General features: G+C 44.7%; 1 long non-coding RNA gene and 1 other non-coding gene across 2 annotated transcripts; one reads left to right on the top strand and one right to left on the bottom strand.

Annotated features, from left to right (window-relative positions):
• Positions 1–11,721: 11,721 nt before the first annotated feature.
• Positions 11,722–11,795, bottom strand: TRNAN-GUU (transfer RNA asparagine (anticodon GUU)). Its single transcript has one exon. It is a non-coding gene; the product is annotated as a tRNA-Asn (tRNA).
• Positions 11,796–11,859: 64 nt separating this feature from the next.
• LOC134808801 (uncharacterized) lies at positions 11,860–12,926 on the top strand. Its single transcript, XR_010152584.1, has 2 exons — positions 11,860–12,096; positions 12,694–12,926. It is a non-coding gene; the product is annotated as an uncharacterized LOC134808801 (long non-coding RNA).
• The last annotated feature ends 6,923 nt before the right edge of the window (positions 12,927–19,849 follow it).

The following is a 19,849-nucleotide window of genomic DNA, read 5'->3' as shown; positions in this document are numbered from 1 at the left end:
GGGATTACAGGCCTTAGCCACTGCGCCTGGCCTGTTCACAGACTTTACAGACACATTTTGTTTACAGGCTTTACAGGCACGGTTCAGTTGCAGTTAGCGTATATTATGTTTGGCCCAAGACAACTGTCTTTTTTTTTTCCAGTGTGGCCCCAGGAATCCAAAATTTAGACAATCCTGCTCTAGAGGGTTTGATTCATGGTTCCACTGGGTTATGCTTATTGCGTATAATTCCATTTGATATTTTACAAATTTGATTTTTTAAAAAGCGTTTTCCTGAAGCACCCTAAAGCTTTCCTAATATGGGAACATAAGCCAGATTGGATGTATCAAAACCCAGCTGGAATCCTGCAACTTCTAACCTTAGTGTTAGATGAAGAAGCAAAACACCCACCAGTCCAAGGGTCAGGGAAGCTGAAGATCATGCCTGAGCTGTAACAACACCCTTCCCAGTATACAAAAGCAGGTAACAGCCACTTGAATTCTATCTTCCAAGTGTGTCCTGTGGCCCAGGCTAACCTACAGCTATCTAAAGATGGCAAATCTGGGAAATATGCATTCAGCTTAGCAAAACTGACACATTACAAATCCACCACAGTCCACTTCTTTTCAAGGTGGCATCAATGTACACCTTCCTCCTCCTCCTTCTCTTTTCCTCCTCTTCCTCATCCTCTTCTTTCTCTTCTTCTTCCTCCTTTTTCCTCCTTGTAAAACCACACTTAAGGTTCAAATAAAGACAATAGGAAAATCATACTTTTTCTCATTCAGTGAAAATATACCAACCCTTTCCCCAACAGGATAAAGTCTTTTATTTGGCTTTGAATGATGTTCACTCCTTTTTTAGCTAGGTCACATTCCATATTTGCTATCCTGTAACCTAAATATTGAGATTTCTAAAAGTTAATTATTAATGAATACGCTAGCTAGGATGATGCAAGAGGAGAATTCTCAAGAAAAGTATTGGTTAATATATACCCAAATGTATTCATCTCAAAATAATGAATAAATACTCCTAACAAGTCCTCATTTCTGCAACTGTCACTGGCCCTAGCTGGTATTTGTAACTATCTTCACATCTTGCACTCACAGCCATTTCCTTTGGGCCTGGGCCGGTGGACGTGAGCGTGGGAAAGACCAGAACCCGCGGTGCCCCCAACCGCATCATTCTCGGGTCTCCAGAGTTGGGATCCACCGGGCAGGGACCTTTGCTGAATTCTAAACTAGCTCTGGGGATACAAGAACAGCTGCCTTTGAGAACAGTTCAGGTCTCCATATTCCAGACTTCCTAGTAGGACTAAACGCTTAATGTTCACACGGGAATTCATGGTTCTCCTAAAACCCTGCGGTGGAATGCCTTCCTTCACCGAGCATTTATTGGGCGCCTACTAGGTGCTAGGCTGGCTCTGGGCGAAGGGCTGCAGCCTGTGCAAACTCCAGGTCCCTGTCTGGTGGATCCCACCTCTGAGGGCCCGAGGGCGACGCGATGAGAACACCACGGGTTCTGGTCCTTCCCACCCGCGCGTCCGCTGGCCCCAGGCCCGGCGGAAATGACTGCGAGCGCAAGGTGTGAGCGGGGCTAAGAATGGGAAAGCGAGTGACTTCCGCTGGAGAAGCTGCAGTTGTTGCCTGTAGAGGGGTCGGCGACTTTTGAGACGGTGAAGAGCAGGCGGGGGAAGCAGTGAAGAGCAGACGGTGAGGAGCAGGCGGCGGTTTGGCCGTTGGAGTCCCCCAGCTGACTCTGCCCGGGAAGAATGTCCAAAGTGCCCAAAGACCCGACTCTTGGCTTCATTGTCTCCCGTGTTCTGGGCTTCTGGAGTGCGCGGAATTGGACAGGCCACAAATATATGAGATTATCTGCAGCCAGAGGTTAAAAAGCCATTTCTGGTATCAGCAAATGAGTTTAAGACACAAGCCATTAGAGTCTCTATGGCGCAATCGGTTAGCGCCTTCGACTGTTAACTGAAACGTTGGTGGTGCCAGCCAACCCAGGGATGGCACCTTTTCTTAGGCAAGATTCACACTTTCCGTTTAAAGACTTTAATCCTGGGGATCCTCCGGACCTCTACTAGCTTTAAATCAGATGCCAAAATATGCTGCACGAAGGCTCAAGTTCCATGGAAGTTCCTAAAAACAGGAATATTTCAGCAAAAGTAATTTTTCAATAGAGCCTGAGCCTGGGGCTTCAGAGCTTACGCCAGAGCCACTACACCTATTTCATCACCTCCTGAAGCTGGGTTTTTACAATTGCACATTCCTGGAAATCCAAAACTCCCAATAATTGAAAACAAGAAAACCCCAGTCTTCACTTGTGGTGAAGCCTCAATTTCTGGGTTGAAATCTTGGTTCATTCATGACGTGACTTTTAAAACGTTACTGAATTTTCTGTACCTCAATTTCTTCATCTATAAAAAAGAGCAGCCGGGCGCGGTGGCTCACGCCTGTAATCCCAGCACTTTGGGAGGCTGAGGCGGGTGGATCACGAGGTCAGGAGTTCAAGACCAGCCAGGCCAAGAAGGTGAAACCCCGTATCTACTAAAAATACAAAAAATTAGCCGGGTGCAGTGGCAGGCGCCTGTAATCCCAGCTACTAGGGAGGCTGAGACAGGAGAATCGCTTGAATCGGAGGGCGGAGGTTGCAGTGAACTGAGATCACACCACTGCACTCCAGCCTGATGACAGAGTGAAACTCCGTCTCAAAAAAAAAAGTGCTTTCCTTGGCCGGGCGTGGTGGCTTATGCCTGTAATTGCAGCACTTTGGGAGGATGAGGTGGGCAGATCACCTGAGGTTAGGAGTTTGAGACCAGCCTGGTCAACATGTGAAAATACTCTACTAAAAATACAAAAATGAGCTGGGCATGGTGGCGGGTGCCTGTAATCCCAGCTACTCGGGAGGCTGAGGCAGGAGAATCACTTGAACCCGGGAGGCAGAGGTTGCAGTGAGCCAAGATTGCGCCACAGCACTGAAGCCTGGTGACAGAGCAGACTCCATCTCAAATAATAATAATAAATAAATAAACAATGCTTCCCTCATGGATTAATCTAACATTTGTGAATCCAAAACTATGTGAGACACGTCTCAATAAATTTAGAAAGTTTACTTTGCAAAGTTAAGGTGGCACCCATGACAGCTTCAGGAGGTCCTGGCAACATGTGCCCAAGGTGGTCGGGTACAGCTTGCTTTTATTCATTTTAGGGAGACAGAATATATTGATCAATACATGTAAGATTTACACTGCTTCAATCTGGAAGGGCGGGACAACTCAAAGGATGGGGGGCTTCCAGGTCATAGGCAGATTTAAAATTTTTCTGGTTAACCATTGGTTGAAAGACTTATTATTCCAGAAGGGAATTTCTGGGTTAGATAGGGGGTTGTGGAGACCAAGGTTTTATCACGCAGATGAAGCCTCCAGGTAGCAGGCTTCAGAGAGAATAGATTGTAAATATTTCTTATCAGACTTAGGGTCTGTGTTGATGTTAATGCTAGTTGGATTTTCCTGAGTTCCAAAAGGAAGGAGCGTATAATGAGGCATGTCCAACTTCTCCTTCCCATCATGGCCTGAACTAGTTTTTCAGGTTAACTGTGGAATGCTCTTGACCTAGAGGAGAGGTCCATTCAGATGGTTGGGGGGCCTTAGAATTTTATTTTTGGTTTACACATTTGATGAGAAATACACATAAAGCATTTGAGCACCTAATAAATGTTCATTAAATGTTAGCTGCTGTAACTATTTTCAGTGGCATCATCATCACCACTTTCATATTTTACCTCAGGCTTTTAAACAACTGCTTATCTTTTTATGGTATGGATGAACCAGTGTATATTTAAATGGCCCTCGGCTAATGGACACAAAATTGTGTCTAATGCTTATTCTTATAAAAAATTATTCTGAGAACATCCTTATACAACTATCTTTCATCATTTGTGCAAGGATTTCTTAAAACAGACTTCTAGAAATGGTCTTGCCTTGTCAAAATATTTGTGCCTTTCCAATTTTTCTAATTGATACTTAATTGACCTCTAAAGAAGTTGGGCCTAGTCATATTCCCACATCCTAAGAGAATGCTCCTTCCTTGGCCACACTATCTGACATTTAATAGCAGCACAAACTCTTCACTTTTGTTTGGGGAATGTTATTGCTTGCTGGTCTCACACACAGCCCCGAATCTTACAGGTAAGGAGCTGGTGCTACGCTGTTCTCCTTTGTTCTCCTGACACCTGAGAATTCTGGGAAAGTGGTTCACGAGAGACTCGAGGTTAGATTCACCTGACTGTAAAAGTGCTGACAATGGGTGTTCCCACTGTTCCTGTGACAGAGAGCCCAGGCTTCAGCTGCTGAAGAAGAACTGAGACCTAACCCTCCAGAGTGGGACGTTTAATTTGGCACAGAGTTGGTCCTCAGCCAAATAAAAATTGAAAAGGGGAGATTTTAAATTTTCATCTAATTGAGACTTTATATAATGAATCTTTTTCTTATTTTATTGTGGCAACAAGAGGAGAGATTGCATTCTTGGGTTTTTATTGTTGGAACTTAATAATACTGGCTATTCTTCTGCTCTTGTGGAATTGTTTGGTCTATGCTGGTACATGGTACTTGCTATGAAACACTGGTGAGCTGGATAGGCAAGTAGCTAAAGAAAATGTCATAAGAAACAGAAATAGGAGTTGAGTCCAATCTCTCTCCTGCACTGCAAGATTCTGTTGCAGTGGTCCCTACACCTATTGCCATAGTGCCCCCCCAAATTTTCTTTAAAGCTAAGAAAATAGAAATAGAGGATGGATTCTCAAATAGATATACCTAGAGTTAAGTAAAGTCTTATTTTGATTCTTTCAGAGGTTTGGATGTCATAGTTATCTCAGGCTGCTGTAACAAAATACCATCTACTGGGTGGCTCAAACATTCATTTCTCACAGTTCTGGAGGATGAGATGTCCAAGATCAAGGTGCCAGCAGGTTTGGTTCTTGGTGTTAGTCCTCTTCCTAGTTTCTAGATAGTGATTTTTTTTATATATACAGTATTTACCCTGGCAACAATAATCTTATTTTTCCATTTGGTTAGTTTTTCATGTATCTATTACTTAATACTAGCCAATTTCTCCCCAGTTCTGTAAATCTCTCCTGAAGACACAGAAACACACAATCATTTTGGTTGGTTTGCTTGGTTGCATGTTTCTTCAAGAAATTTTTCCTGGCTGGGCATGGTGGCTCATGTCTGTAATCCCAGCACTTTGGGAGGCCCAGGCATGTGGATCACCTGAAGTCAGGAGTTCAAGACCAGCCTGGCCAGCGTGGTGAAACCCCGTCTTTAATAAAAATATAAAAATCAGTCAGGCATGGTGGCGGGCAGCTGTACTCCCAGCTACTAGGGAAGCTGAGGCTGGCAGGCACCTGTAATCCCAGCTACTCAGGAAGCTGAGGCAGGAGAATCACTTGAACCCTGGAGGTGGATGTTGCAGTGAGCCGAGATCACTCCATTGCACTCCAGCCTGGGCAAAAGAGCGGGACTCCTTCTCAAAAAATGAAAATAAATAAAAAAGAAAAAAGAAAGAAAGAAATTTTTCCTGGCACATTTTTATCTGTTCCATTCTGGATGACTTGCTCTTCAGGCTTATCCCACGGCTGTTATCATAATATCTCTCTTTACTGCACCATCTTGGGATTTCCATTGCCTCTCTCTTTTGTTAGATCCCCTGCTTCATGGATCTCAAGGGGGTTCATTCCTTACTCACTTCTTCCTTTTGATGATGCATATCCTCCAAAACCTCCTATAAAGTGGTTACCTTAGAAATAAACTTTTTGAGACACTGCATGTCTGAAAATGTCTTTTATACCCATATATTTAATTGATATTTTACTAGATAGAGATACAAAAAGATACGTTGAAATAATTTCTCTCAGATTTTTAAAGGCATTGCTTTTTTTTTTTTTTTTTTTTTTTTTGTGACAGAGTCTCGCCTCGCTCTGTCGCCCAGGCTGGAGTGAGGCGGTGGGATCTCGGCTCACTGCAACCTCCACCTCCTGGGTTCAAGCGATTCTCCTGCCTCAGCCTCCCCAGTAGTTGGAACTACTACTGGCGCCTGCCACCAGGCCTGGCTAATTTTTTATTTTTAGTAGAGATGAGGTTTCGCCATGTTGGCCAAGCTGGTTTTGAAAGAGGAGACCACTTCTCATATTGTCTTATATTTAATTTCTTGTTTGCTGAAAAAGTGGAGGTTGAAAGAATGGGCAGAAGTGAAAATCACGGTCAGACAACCGGACACCACATTTCGGGCCTGGTTGTTAAAATTCAACCCCTGACCTCACCACCTGTGCTATCTATAAATTCCAGACATTGTACAAAAAAGCATTATGAAACTCCCTTTTCTGTTCTGTTTCTTTCTGATTACCAGTACATGCAGCCCCCAGTCACGTACCCCTCTCTTGCTCAATTGATCATGACCCCCCTCACACAGCCCCTTTAGAGTTGTGGGCCCTTAAAAGGGACAAGAATTACTTATTCAGGGAGCTTGGTTTCTAGAATATGAGTCTACCGATGCTCCCAGCTGAAAAAAGCTCTTACCTTCCACAATCCGGTGTCTGAGGGATTTTGTCTATGACTCCTGCTACAGTTTCAAACTCCTGACCTCAAGTGATCCGCCTCCCTTGCCTTTGCAAAGTGCTGGGATTACAGGCCTGAGCCAAGACTCCTGGCCCTTGTTGTTTACTGTTTTCCATAGTTGTTTCTGAGGAAGAAAAAAGTAACCGTTTTCTGCTCTCAGCTACAGCGGGTCTGACAAACACTTAGGCCATGATGTTCCATGGTTAAAACTAAAAATTTCATAACACCAATATCAGGCAAAGTTACCTTCTCACTAACGTGAAAGAAATACTATTTCACAATCATATTTGAGCACAAACAGAACACTGTTCAAACCATAATATGATTAAACATCCCAGCTACTAATAGTGACTGTTAATTATTTTATTTTTTATTTTTTTGAGATGGAGTCTTGCTCTGTCACCAGGCTGGAGTGCAGTGGTGCAATCTCAGCTCACTGCAACCTCTGCCTCCTGGGTTCAAGCGATTCTCCTGCCTCAACCTTCCGAGTAGCTGGGACTACAGGTGCCCGCCACCACACCCAGCTAATTTTTGTATTTTTAGTAGCGACTGGGTTTCACCATATAGGCCAGGCTGGTCTCAAACTCCTGACCTTGTGATCTGGCCCCCTCAGCCTCCCAATGTGTTGGGATTATAGGCATGAGCCACTGTGCCCAGCCTTTATTATTTTTTTTTTTTTTCAAACAGTCTCTGTTGCCCAGGCTGGAGTGCAGGGGCATTATCTCAGCTCACTGCAACCTCCGCCTCCTGGGTTCAAGAGATTCTTCTCCCTCAGCCTCCCAAGTAGCTGGAATTACAGGCATGCCCAACCATGCTCAGCTAACTTTCGTAATGACTGTTGATTATTTACCAATTATGTGTTTAGTCCTGCAACCATTTCTCCCACTTTCTGGATAAAAATATAGAGATTCCCAAAAGAAGAATTGTCCCACAATTTCCCCATAGTGTTTGCTGTCTCCTCTGTTGCAATGAGCCAATATACTCAGGTTTGACTATAGGTTTGTTCCTGATGGTTATACACTGGAGAACATCAACACCATAGAGAAGATGGATGCCATTCTGATTCTTTGTTATTTGCCTTAAACTGTTCTCCCATCTCCCCTCCCAAAAGCCTATAGAATCTTCTACTTGTTCCTATTATTTTGAAACTTCATGATCTATTTTCATCCACCATGCTGGGTACTCAGTGTGCTCTTTCAATATAGGAATTTATATTTTAGAGGTATCATTCCAAAGATGTTTATGCATGTAAAATTAAAGGTATATATTTATTTCCTGCAATTACCATCACTCTTTTGATACACTTTTGATGTATAATAAACCATCCCAAGCTTATTGACTTAGAATAACAATAATTGGCCGGGTGCGGTGGCTCACGCCTGTAATCCCAGCACTTTAGGAGGCCGAGGCAGGCAGATCACGAAGTCAGGAGATCGAGACCATCCTGGCTAACACGGTGAAACCCCGTCTCTACAAAAAGTAGCGGGGCATGGTGGCGGGCGCCTGTAGTCCCAGCTTCTAGGGAGGCTGAGGCAGAAGAATGGCGTGAACCCAGGAGGCGGAGCTTGCAGTGAGCCGAGATCGAGCCACTGCACTCCAGCCTGGGCTACAGAGTGAGACTCCGTCTGTTAAAAAATAAAAAAAGAATAACAATAATTTATTATTTTTAGTGATTCTGTGAGTTGGCTTGGAAATTCTTCTAGTCCAAACTGATTCATGTGGGGCTGGATGGTCTGGGATGGCCTCACACATCTGGGGTATAGCTGGATTGGTTGGAAAAAGTGGGATGCATGGCTCTTTTTCTTCATGTGATCTCTCCAGCAGGCTAGCTTGGGGGGATCTTCAGATCATGGCCTCAGGATTTCAAGTGAAGCAAAAAGCAGGTAATCCCCCCATGTGCAAGCCTCTCTTCTGCCAGGTTTGCAAAGGCATGAACATTTGCCCAAAGCAAGTCATATAGCCAATCCGAGATTCAAACAGAGGAGAAATAGACTGTCTTGATGAGAGAAGCTGCAAAATATAACCACTGTTTTTTTCAATCTATCACAGTATACCATACAGGACTATCAGTAGCTTCCTCATTTTTCTTTCTTTCTTTTTTTTTTTTTTCTTTTTGAGACGGATTCTTGCTCTGTCGCCCAGGCTGGAGTGCAATGGAGCCATCTCGGCTTACTGCAAGTTCCTCCTCCCGGGTTTAGCCATTCTCCTGCCTCAGCCTCCCTAGTAGCTGGGACTACAGGTACCCGCCACCACGCCTGTCTAATTTTTTGTATTTTTAGTAGAGATGGGGTTTCACCGTGTTAGCCAGGATGATCTCGATGTCCTGACCTCGTGATCTGCCCACCTTGGCCTCCCAAAGTGCTGAGATTACAGGCGTCAGCCACCGCGCCCGGCCATGACACAAGTTTAAAAGAATAATTTTTGTTTGTTTCAGACGAGTCTCGCTCTTTTGCCAGGCTGGAGTACAGTGGCATGATCTCGGCTCTCTGCAACCTCCGCCTCCCGGAGTCCAGCGATTCTCCTGCCTCAGCCTGCTGAGTAGCTGGGATTACAGGTGCCCACCACCACATCCGGATAATTTTTGTATTTTTAGTAAAGAAGGGGTTTCACCAAGTTGTCCAGGGTGATCTTGATCTCTTGACCTTGTGATCCGCCCTCCTGGGCCTCCCAAAGTGCCGGGATTACAGGCGTGAGCCACCGCGCCTGGCTAAAAGAATAATTTTTATTTTATTGTTTTATTTTATTTTATTTTATTTTTTGAGGTGGAATTTTGCTTTTTTGCCCAGGCTGAAGTGCAGTGGTGCGATCTCTGCTCATTGCAACCTCCGCCTTCTGGTTTCAAGCGATTCTCCTGCCTCAGCATCCCGAGTAGCTGGGATTACAGGCACCAGACACCATGCCTGGGTAATTTTTGTATTTTTAGTAGAGATGGGGTTTCACCATGTTGGTCAGGCTGGTCTCGAACTCCTGACCTCGTGATCGGCCCACCTCGGCCTCCCAAAGTGCTGGGATTACAGGCCTGAGCCACCTCGCCCGGCCTACAAGAATAATTTTTAAAAATCTTTTTTTGGTCAGGCTTGGTGGCTCACACCTGTAATCCCAGGACTTTGGGATGCCAAAGTGGGTGGATCACCTGAGGTCAGGAGTTCAAGGCCAGCCTGGCCAATATGGTAAAACCCCATCTCTACTAAAAATACAAAAAAATTCGCCGGGGGTGGTGGTGTGCTCAAGTGGTCCCAACTACTTGGGAGACTGAAGTGGGAGAATCACTTGAACCTGGGAGGAGAAGGTTATAGGGAGCCAAGATTGTGCCACTGCACTCCAGACTGGGCAACAGAGAGAGACTCTGTCTCAAAAAAAAAAAAAAACAAAAAACAAAACAAAAAAAAACAGCAAGCAAGGACCCCGTGGCCGGCAAGATCCAAACCAGTAAAGGGGCAGCTCCTCAGAGATAGGCATGTGCATTACAGAGAAAAAGTAGCCTTAACATGACTCCATATGATAATCAGCTCATTAAAACTCATGCATTGGACTACATATCTTGCATGTACTTAAAATTATGGGATGGAGGCAACGTGCCAGCACACAAGGGCCAAAGTAACTAAGCAACCCACCTATCAATCAAAAGGCAAACACTGGCTAAAGATTAGGCATCCCTGTGAAGAGAAGAAAAAAAACACACACATAAAAAGACCCAAAGTACACCAAACTAATACTGATCTCATCTCCCAGAGGTCAGCCCACTCTTCCCACTCCAAGAGTGTTACTGTGCTTAATAAACTTTTGCTTTGCTTTGCTGCTTTGTATGTGTCATGTAGAGTTCTTTGTTTGGGACACCAAGAGCCTGGAACTGCATGGAACCATCTGGTAAGAATTAGGATTTTTTTTCCTACGGGTTAACAACCCAACTCTTTGGAAAGATTTGCTTCACTACTGTTATCAACCAACGGCCTGATACTTTCCCTGCCTTTTGTGGTTTTGACAAAACAAGCAAGCAGCATTCCCTCCTGATAAGAGACCACCGACCTAGGAATGATTCTGGCCAGCCTACAGAGGATGTACAGTGAGGGTTTTCATGTCCTCTGCATCAGCTTTTGATGTCAGAGGGCCACAAACTCCACTCTCAGATGATTGCTAATGCCACCATTTTATGAACATGTACTCCATGGAGAGGCACGAAGCTCAATTGCACTTCTGCACATTTTTCCTCTTATAAATATTGATATTGGAATACTATTTGGTATTGCTCCCATGAAAGATACATTTGCAGAATGTACTCAAATTAGAAGCATTATATAAACACTATAAAGTAGCAATGGTGCATCCAGTTCTCTACACTATAGAAATATCTGTGGTGTAGACATTTCCACAATGACCAAAGATATGTGTACAAGAATGGTGACTGCAGCATTCTTTGTAATCCTAAAACCATGAAACCAACCTCATCTTTTTTTTTTTTTTTTTTTTTTTTTTTTTTGAGATAGAGTCATACTCTGTTGCCCAGGCTCAAGTGTAGCCATCTCAGCTCACTGCAGCCTCCACCTCCCAAGTTCAAATGATTCTCCTGCCTCAGCCTCTCCAGTAGCTGGGATTACCCAGGCCTGCCACCACGCCTGGCTAACAAAAACATTTTGAAAAGGGTTAAATAAATAATGCACAAACTGAGGAAAAATACTGTTTTCAAAAATGATGAAGAGGATCACTATGATGATGAATGATTCCACTGGTCACATTATTGATAGAGCAATCAGTAAATCCAGGCACATCCTGGAGATACTACTGGACTCCTATTACTAAAATATGAAAAAACGGAGGCACGTAAATTACTCGTTTAAGCGTGTAACTGGCTGAATTAGAATTTTATCACACCAGAAGTGGGTTCCTAGGTCTCTGTTTCAGGATTCCTGAGTTACACAGGGTAAACCTGCCATTTCAGGAGATACGCGGTTAAGAATCTGGTTGGGGAGCTGGGCTGGCCATTGTCATGGATCAGTCATAAATTAGTGGCTTGGGGCTGGCCCTTGACATGGATCAGTCATAAATTAGTGGCTTGATACTCTGGGAAGATAAAATCTCCCCATTCATGTAGTGATTGACAATGCGTGCATGCTTTAAATGTTCCAATAAGCGTCCCTGGGTGGGCTCGAACCACCAACCTTTCGGTTAACAGCCGAACGCGCTAACCAATTGCGCCACAGAGACAAGCACTGCTGACTCCACTGGGCGATATAGGAAGGGCGCACTCACTAAACTTCCTCCGTCCCTTCTATTCTCAGGGCCCGCCTGGCAGGACGACTGAGCAAGTCCTTGGAAAACCAGAGAGATTAGAGCGGTGAATCGCGCTGGTCACGTTGGACACCTGCGCATTAGGAGATTCTGGAGCCAGGACAGCTGACTGGCCTTCGCCCGCCCTGCCCCTCTCCTGCTTCAGAAGCCCCCAGAAACTCCACGGTTGGCCACCCAGCCCGAGCCGCCTGGGGTCCCAAGGGAAGCTGAACACCCGGTGGGCTCCTGGGATGGTTCTTCCCGTTCTTTGCACTGCCTTCGCCCAGTGAGGGAGCCTGTGCCCATCCTGCCCAGTCGCTTTCGGGGCCGCTGCGGAGCTTCCGCTGCCATCTTCGGGTCCTGTGTTCCCCACGGGGGCTCCACCAGGGCAGGGATTGTGGCGAGGGTCGCTCCTGGGTCCCCTCGCAGGGAGCAGGGTCTGGCACTTACCAGGGCGCACGACTAGGACTTGTCGAATGAATCCATCATCGCCTTTAGCTTTTTGTCCTTGGAAGAACCCTGAGAGTGGAAATCAAGAGATTTTTTTCCATGGGGAAGTTCTTCTTACAAAGCGTTGATTTCTCGGCACCCCGCGGGGCGGGCAACTGGCAGGGCCTCCTGTGCACCTTCTGCGCTGTGGAGCCGCTGGGGCTCAGCTGGGCGGTGGTCGGGTCGTGGGGCGGTAGGGCGGGAGCGGGGGAAGGGAAAAGCAAAAGCTGGAAAAGAAGCCGGGGAGTCGTGAACCAGACATCCAGACCTCCTGAAAGGCTAGTGCAGAAGCACAGGCGGGATCTTCTGGAAGTGAGAATTGTTTTTGTTTGTTTTTCTATTGTAGCAGAATGGGGAAATGGAGAGAGAACCTAAAAGAGCCCCAAACGCGAGGACCTATTGCTCCCCAAGAATAACATCTTCCAGAACTAGACAGAAAACTAGGCGTCTGGGTACCCTGAAATCCTTGGAGGAGTAGCATCATCCTGACCCTCTGTGTTGCTTTTGGCAAACGACTTGCTTCCATTGTTTGTTTGTTCAATTGTCTGTTTGTTAAATAAATAAAACCCTTTTCATATATCTTTAAAATTACATTGGTTCTATTATTTTATGATTAGAGACAATACTGCAGTCATCATTCTTGTACACTTCTCATTGGCCACTGGTGTATTTCTATAGGGTGGAGGCCTGGAGAGCAGTTGTTCCAGCATAGTGTTTACACAGCTTTTATTTCATTCCGTTTTCTTTCCTTTGTTGCTTTATTACCTATAACCCTTTTCTTATTTCAGTGGCTGCTTTTGGGTTTCTGGGATACATCTTTAATTTATCACATTCTGCTTCCAAGTGTAATTATACCTCCCTTTCTGGCCTTTATCCCAGTGTTATGTATTTTTACTTTATGCATTATAAGTTTTGTGATTATCATTACTTTCATTTGTTATGTCAAATATTTTTTAAAAGATTTAAATTATAAGCAAATGTGTAGTACATGCTTTCTAAATGCCATTTCCAATATTTGTTTTTGTATAGGTCCACATTTTTATCTGGGATCCTTTTTCTTCTGCGTGGAGGACTCTTAAGATTTCTCGTGGCGTGGGTTGGTGAATTCTTTTAGTTTTTGTATGTTTTTCAATGTCCTTATTTCACTCACAGTTTTGAAATTTTATTTTTGCATAGAATTCTAGGTTAACTTTTTTCTCTAGTACTTTAAAAATGTTGCCATTTATGAAACATTGTCATTTAAAATATCATCTTTCTTTCCTGTGGTTGTAAAAATGGCATAAAGCTGGTTTCTTGTGCTGGTTATATAATTTTCAGAATGTGTATCTAAATTTAAAATATTAAATTTTATGAAAAAACTAAAAATATTAATCATGAATGTCCTAGATTCATCTTAAGTTCCACCAACAGTCCACTTAAAATGTGCCCAACCTGAGGGTCAAACCTACCTGCTGACGTGTAATTTGTGTTTGTGAGACATTTTCAACAGCATTTGCTTTCCCCAGACTACTGATTTTCCTCACATCTGAATGTCTTCAGTGCAAAAGGAAACGTTTTTCTTCGCAAAAATACTTTCAAATATTCTTACTTCAAGTAAATGCATTAAAAACAAACTTCTCAGTTGCAACCCTGGAATCCATCGAAAGCCCGGGAGAGATAATCAAGTGCTTCAGGATCAAGAGCTAAACAGAGGAAGACAAAGCGTGGCTTATTCACTAGGAGTCAAGCCAAAGTCAACTGATTTGGTCTCCAGTGGAGATCAGAACTCGGTTCACCAGCGACCTGAGGACCCGTCCCAGAAGAGGGACTATCTCTTCATGGTGCCTTAAGATAGAAAATCTCCTAGGATTTCTTTCTTTCCCTTTGATCTACTTCCAACTCTCCCTTTCTATTTCTTCAACACCTTTTTCGGATCCCTATTGCGAAGGACCTAGGGGGCCGTGCCCTTCCCCCCTGGTCCCTCCCTGCCTGGTGTCTTAGGAGCCCCAGCTCACCCTGAACATTACTGCCCGCCGGAGACAGCTAGAGGACCAAGGGTCGAGGCCGTGCGGTGGGAACCACAGAGTCACTGCGCACCTGCACCTAGCGGGCTCCTAGAAAATTGAATAAATGCCCCCTGAAGCTTCTCTGCAGGTCACAGGGAAGAGGAGGGTGGCTGCCCCCACACGGGAGAGGCTTCAAGAAGCGTCAGGAGGACCTGGCCCTGCCCCTGGGCCTTGAAGACAGGCCTAGCCAGGCTGACTTTGTCCGGCAGGCTCAAAGAAAGGGTTCAAGGGTGGCCCAAACCTCGACCTCGAGATTAAGGCTCTTAAATGTCTGACGGTTTTGAGACTCTTCAGTAGAATTGATCCCGCCTGTATCAGGAGAATCCTTTGCCAATATTCAGAGACCAAGAAAGAGAAAGATTGGGCAGATCAAAGTCTGTAATTAACCAAACAGGAAACAGAAATTTTCTGACAAATTTGATGTGTGCTGCGAGAAAAAGACTAGCCTCAAGGAGAATCTGTTTTTTTGGCTTGAGTGTAGGGAAGAGTGGAATTGCCAGCAACAGTGGTGTGCTGAAACAGCAGGTGCATCAGGCTGTAGATGTGAAGGAATTAAAAATATTTTACCCCAAAATACATTTCTTTGACATATTTTGAGATGTCTGTTCAGAAAGCCAGCTGTAGAAGTAGCCCTGCAAAGTTGTATTTTGTTGGGGAGATTTGCATCTGTAGGGAATCTGCATTGATGCAGCCAAGTCTTTCCTTGCCCAGATCTAGGAAAGCTTAACTGAGAGTCTGACAGCTGTAAAGGTCTGAAAGAAACTTTTAGGGTTTACTCTCTCTGACAGCTGCTACCTGTAAGGTTTCATTTACATATTAAGACCACCTTTGCTAGCCAAGCCTCCTCTTCTCTCCCTCCTATAACCTGTCTTGCCCACAATAAATGGATATACTTCTGACTCTGATGGTACCTGGTTTTGGCCATGTTTTGAGCCTTCATTCATTCTGTTACCTAGAGATGGTATATAAGCCTCTGCATCCCATTGTGGGTTTCACTCGTGTCCGTGTGAAGAGACCACCAAACAGGCTTTGTTTGAGCAACAAGGCTGTTTATTTTACCTGGGTGCAGGAGGGCTGAGTCCAAAAAGAGTCAGCGAAGGGAAATAGGGGTGGGGCCATTTTATAGGATTTGGGTAGGTAAAGGAAAATTAAAGTCAAAGGGGGTTGTTCTCTGGCGGGCAGGGTTGGGTTCACAAGGTGCTCAGTGGGGGAGCTTTCTGAGCCAGGATGAGCCAGGAGAAGGAATTTCACAAGGTAATGTCATCAGTTAAGAAAAGGATTGGCCATTTTCACTTCTTTTGTGGAATGTCATCTGAACAGGCTATTTAAATTTCACTTCTTTTATGATTCTTCAGTTACTTCAGGCCATCTTAATATCTACTTGCAGGTCACAGGGGATATAATGGCTTACCTTGGTCTCAGAGGCCTGACATTCCTGTCTTCTTATATTAATAAGAAAAATAAAACAAAATAGTGTTGAAGTGTTGGGGCGACGAAAATTTTTGGGGGTGGTATGGAGTGATAATGGACAATGCTTCTCAGGGCTGCTTCAAGCGGGATTGGGGCAGTGTGGGAACCTAGAGTGGGAGAGGTTAAGCTGAAGGAAGATTTCGTGGTAAGGGGTGATATTGTGGGGTTGTTAGAAGGAGGATTTGTCATATAGAATTATTGGTGATGGCCTGGATACGGTTTTGTATGAATTGAAAGAAGAACGGAATAAGACAAGGAGAAAAACAGGTATTAAAGGACAAGAATTGAGAGGACCCAGGACATCCAATTAGAAAGTGCCCAAGGAGGTTCAGCATATCTCTGCCATCAAAGATTATTTATTTACTTTAAGAGGAAGTTAAGAGTGGCAATTTGGGGATAGCACCAGGAGATACAAGCTGTGTTGGCTTGGAGAAACAGTGTAAACTGGCAGTGTAAACAAGAGCAGGGCATTTATGAGTAGTTGAGAATGGTGACTAGGAGTAAGACTAGACAGAAGATAGCAGGGATGACAAGATTTTTTGGGTGCAGTCCAAGTTGGTCTGGTGTCTGGAATGAGACTGGGGCCTAATAAAAAGGAACGTCTATACAGGAGCTTAAATGGGCTGTACCCTGTAGCATTCCAAGGACAGGCCCGAATTCTGAGAAGGCAAGTGGTAAATGTATTGCCCAGTCCTTTTGAAGTTGGTGGCTGAGCTTGGTGAGGTGTGTTTTTAAAAGACCATTAGTCCGTTTTACCTTTCCTAAAGATAGAGGACCCTAAGGGGTATGAAGGTTTCACTGAATACCAAGAGCCTGAGAAACTGCTCGGGTGATTTGACTAATAAAGGCCGGTCCACTATCGGACTCTATAGAGGTGGGAAGGCTAAACTGATGAATTATGTCTGACAAAAGGGAAGAAATGACCGTGGTGGCCTTCTCTGACCCTGTGGGAAAAGCCTCTACCCATCCAGTGAAAGTGTCTACCCAGACCAATAGGTATTTTAGTTTCCTGACTCAAGGCATGTGAGTAAAGTCAATTTGCCAGTCCTGGGCAGGGGCCAAATCCCCTAGCTTGATGTGTAGGAAGCAGGGGGCCTGAGAAATCCCTGAGGGGTAGTAGAATAGCAGATGGAACACTGGGAAGTGTTTCCTTGAGGATAGATTTCCACGATGGAAAGGAAACGAGAGGTTCTAAGAAACGGGCTAGCGGCTTGTAACCTACATGGAAGAGGTTATGAAATAACGACAGAATAGAGTGGGCCTGTGAAGCTGGAAGGAGATTTTTTCCTTAGTCTCATCTTGTGTGGGAAGAGATTGATAGGTGGAAGTTTCAGCGGGGGAGTATGTGGGAGTGGCCAGATGCGAAGGAGAAAAACTGCCCTGAGGGATAGAAGTTGGAATGCTAGCTGCTTTTTTTAGCTAACTTAACAGCATAAGCATTGTCCTGAGTGATGGGATCTGATGCCTTTTGATGGCTGCTTTTTTAGCTACCTTATCAGCATAAGTGTTGTCCTGAGCGATGGGATCTGATGCCTTTTGATGGCCTTTGCAGTGAATGACTCCAGCTTCCTTTGGAAGTAAAGTGGCTTTGAGAAGCATTTTTATTAAAGAGGCATTAATGATGGAGGACCCTTGCACAGTGAGGAAATCTCTTTCAGCCCATATAACAGCGTGGTGGTGCAGAATATGGAAGGCATATTTAGAGTCGGTATAAATATTGATGCATAGTCCTTTTGCAAGAGTGAGGGCCTAAGTTAAGGCAACTAGTTTGGCTTGCTGAGAGGTAGTGGAGGGTGCCAGAGTGGTAGCTTCAATGATAGGTGTGGAAGATACTATAGCAAAACCTGCCTTTGCTGGTGAGTGGCGATTAGGCCTGGTGGAACTGCCATCAATAAATCAAGTGTGTTCAGGGTGAGGAATATGAAAGAATATGGGGAAATGGAGTGAATGTCAGGTGGATCAGAGAGATACAGTCACGGGGGTCAGGTGTGGTATCAGGAATAATGTGAGAGACTGGATTGAAGTCTGGGCCAGGAACAATGGTAATTGTGGGAGACTCAACAAAGAGTGAGTATAGCTGAAGGACCTGGGGAGCAGAAAGTATATGCATCAGGTGGGAGGAAGAAAATAGATTTTGGAAGTTATGAGCACTGTATGTGATTTTTAGGGCCTCTAAAAGTATTAGGGCAGCAGCAGCCACTGCACACAGACATGAGGGCTAGGCTTAAACAGTAAGGTCTAGTTGTTTGGACAGAAAGGCTACAGGACATGGTCCTGGCTCTTGTGCAAGAATTCTGACCCCACTAACCATGCCTAGGAAGGAAAGGAGTTGTTGTTTTGTAGAAGGGATTGGGGTTTGGGAGATTAGCCAGACACGATCAGCAGGGAGAGCACATGTGTTTTTATGAGAATTATGCCGAGATAGGTAACAGATGAGGAAGAAATTTGGGCTTGACTGAAGTAAAGGGGGCTATCTGTGAAGCTTTGCAGCAGCACAGCCCAGGTAATTTGCTGAGCCTATGGTTGTCAGGGTCAGTCCAAGTGAAAGCAAAAAGAGGCTGGGATGAAGGATGCAAAGGAAAAGTAAAGAAAGCATACTTGAGATCCAGAACAGAATAATGTGTTGTGGAGGGAGGTATTGAGGACAGGAGAGTATATGTGTCTGGCACCATGGGGAGGATAGACAAAACAATTTGCTTGATAAGGTGCAGATCCTGAACTAACCTGTAAGGCTTGTCTGGTTTTAGGATAGGTAAAATAGGGGAATTGTAAGGAGAGTTTATAGGCTTTAAAAGGCCATGCTGTAACAGGCAAGTGGTAACAGGCTTTAATCCTTTTAAAGCACGCTGTGGGATGGGATATTGGTGTTGAGTCGGGTAAGGGTGATTAGGTTTTAATGAGATGGTAAGGGGTGCATGATCAGTTGCCAAGGAGGGAGTAGAGGTGTACTATACTTGTGGTTTAAGGTGGGGAGATACAAGGGGAGGATGTGAAGGAGGCTTTGAACTGGGGGAAGAGGTGACAATGAGGTGTGGCTGTAGCCCAGGAACAGTCAGGGAAGCAGATAATTTAATTAAAATGTCTCAACCTAATAAGGGAGCTGGGCAGGTGGGGATAGCTAAAAAGGAGTGCATAAAAGAATATTGTCCAAGTTGGCACCAGAGTTGGGGAGTTTTAAGGGGTTTAGAAGCCTGGCAATCAATACCTACAACAGTTATGGAGGCAAAGGAAACAGGCTATTGAAAAGAAGGTAATGTGGAGTTGGTAGCCTCTGTATTGATTAAGAAGGGGACAGACTTACCCTCCAGTGTAAGAGTTACCTAAAGCATCTGTGATGGTCCTGTAGGCTTTTGAGGTGATCAAGCAGTGTCAGTCTTCAGCCACTAAGCTGAGAAGATCTAGGAAGGAGTCAGTCAGAGAGCCTTGGACCAGAGTTCCAGGGGCTCTGGGAGTGGCTGCTGGGTGAGTTGAACAATCCAATTTTCTGTGGGGTCCTGCACAGATGGGACACGGCTTAGGAGGAATCCCAGGCTGCGGGCATTCCTTGGCCCAGTGGCCAGATTTCCGGCACTTGTAGCAAGTTCCTGGGGGAGGGGGTCCTGGAGGAACCCCTGGCAGTTGTGGTTCAGGTGTTTGAAGTTCTTGTGTGCTGGAGATGTGGCTGGGGTTTGTCTCACAGTGGAAGCAAGGAATTGCAACTCAGAAATACATTGCTACATGGCTGCCTCTACTCTATTATTGTACACCTTGAAGGTGAGGTTAATTAAGTCCTGTTGTGGGGTTTGAGGGCCAGAATTTAATTTGTGGAGTTTTATTTAATGTCGGGAGTGGATTGGGTAATAAAATGTATATTGAGAATAAGACGGCCTTTTGACATTTTAGGGTCTAGGGCTGTAAAGCCTCTCAGTGTTGCTGCTGAATGAGTCATGAACTGGGCTAGGTTTTTCATATTTGATGAAAAAGAGCCTAAACGCTAACTGATTTGGG

Source organism: Pan troglodytes, chromosome 1, assembly GCF_028858775.2.
Source record: "Pan troglodytes isolate AG18354 chromosome 1, NHGRI_mPanTro3-v2.0_pri, whole genome shotgun sequence".
Classification (NCBI taxonomy): Eukaryota; Metazoa; Chordata; class Mammalia; order Primates; family Hominidae; genus Pan; species Pan troglodytes.
Note: the sequence above shows the minus strand (reverse complement) of the source record. Positions and strands in the feature narration are given on the sequence as shown.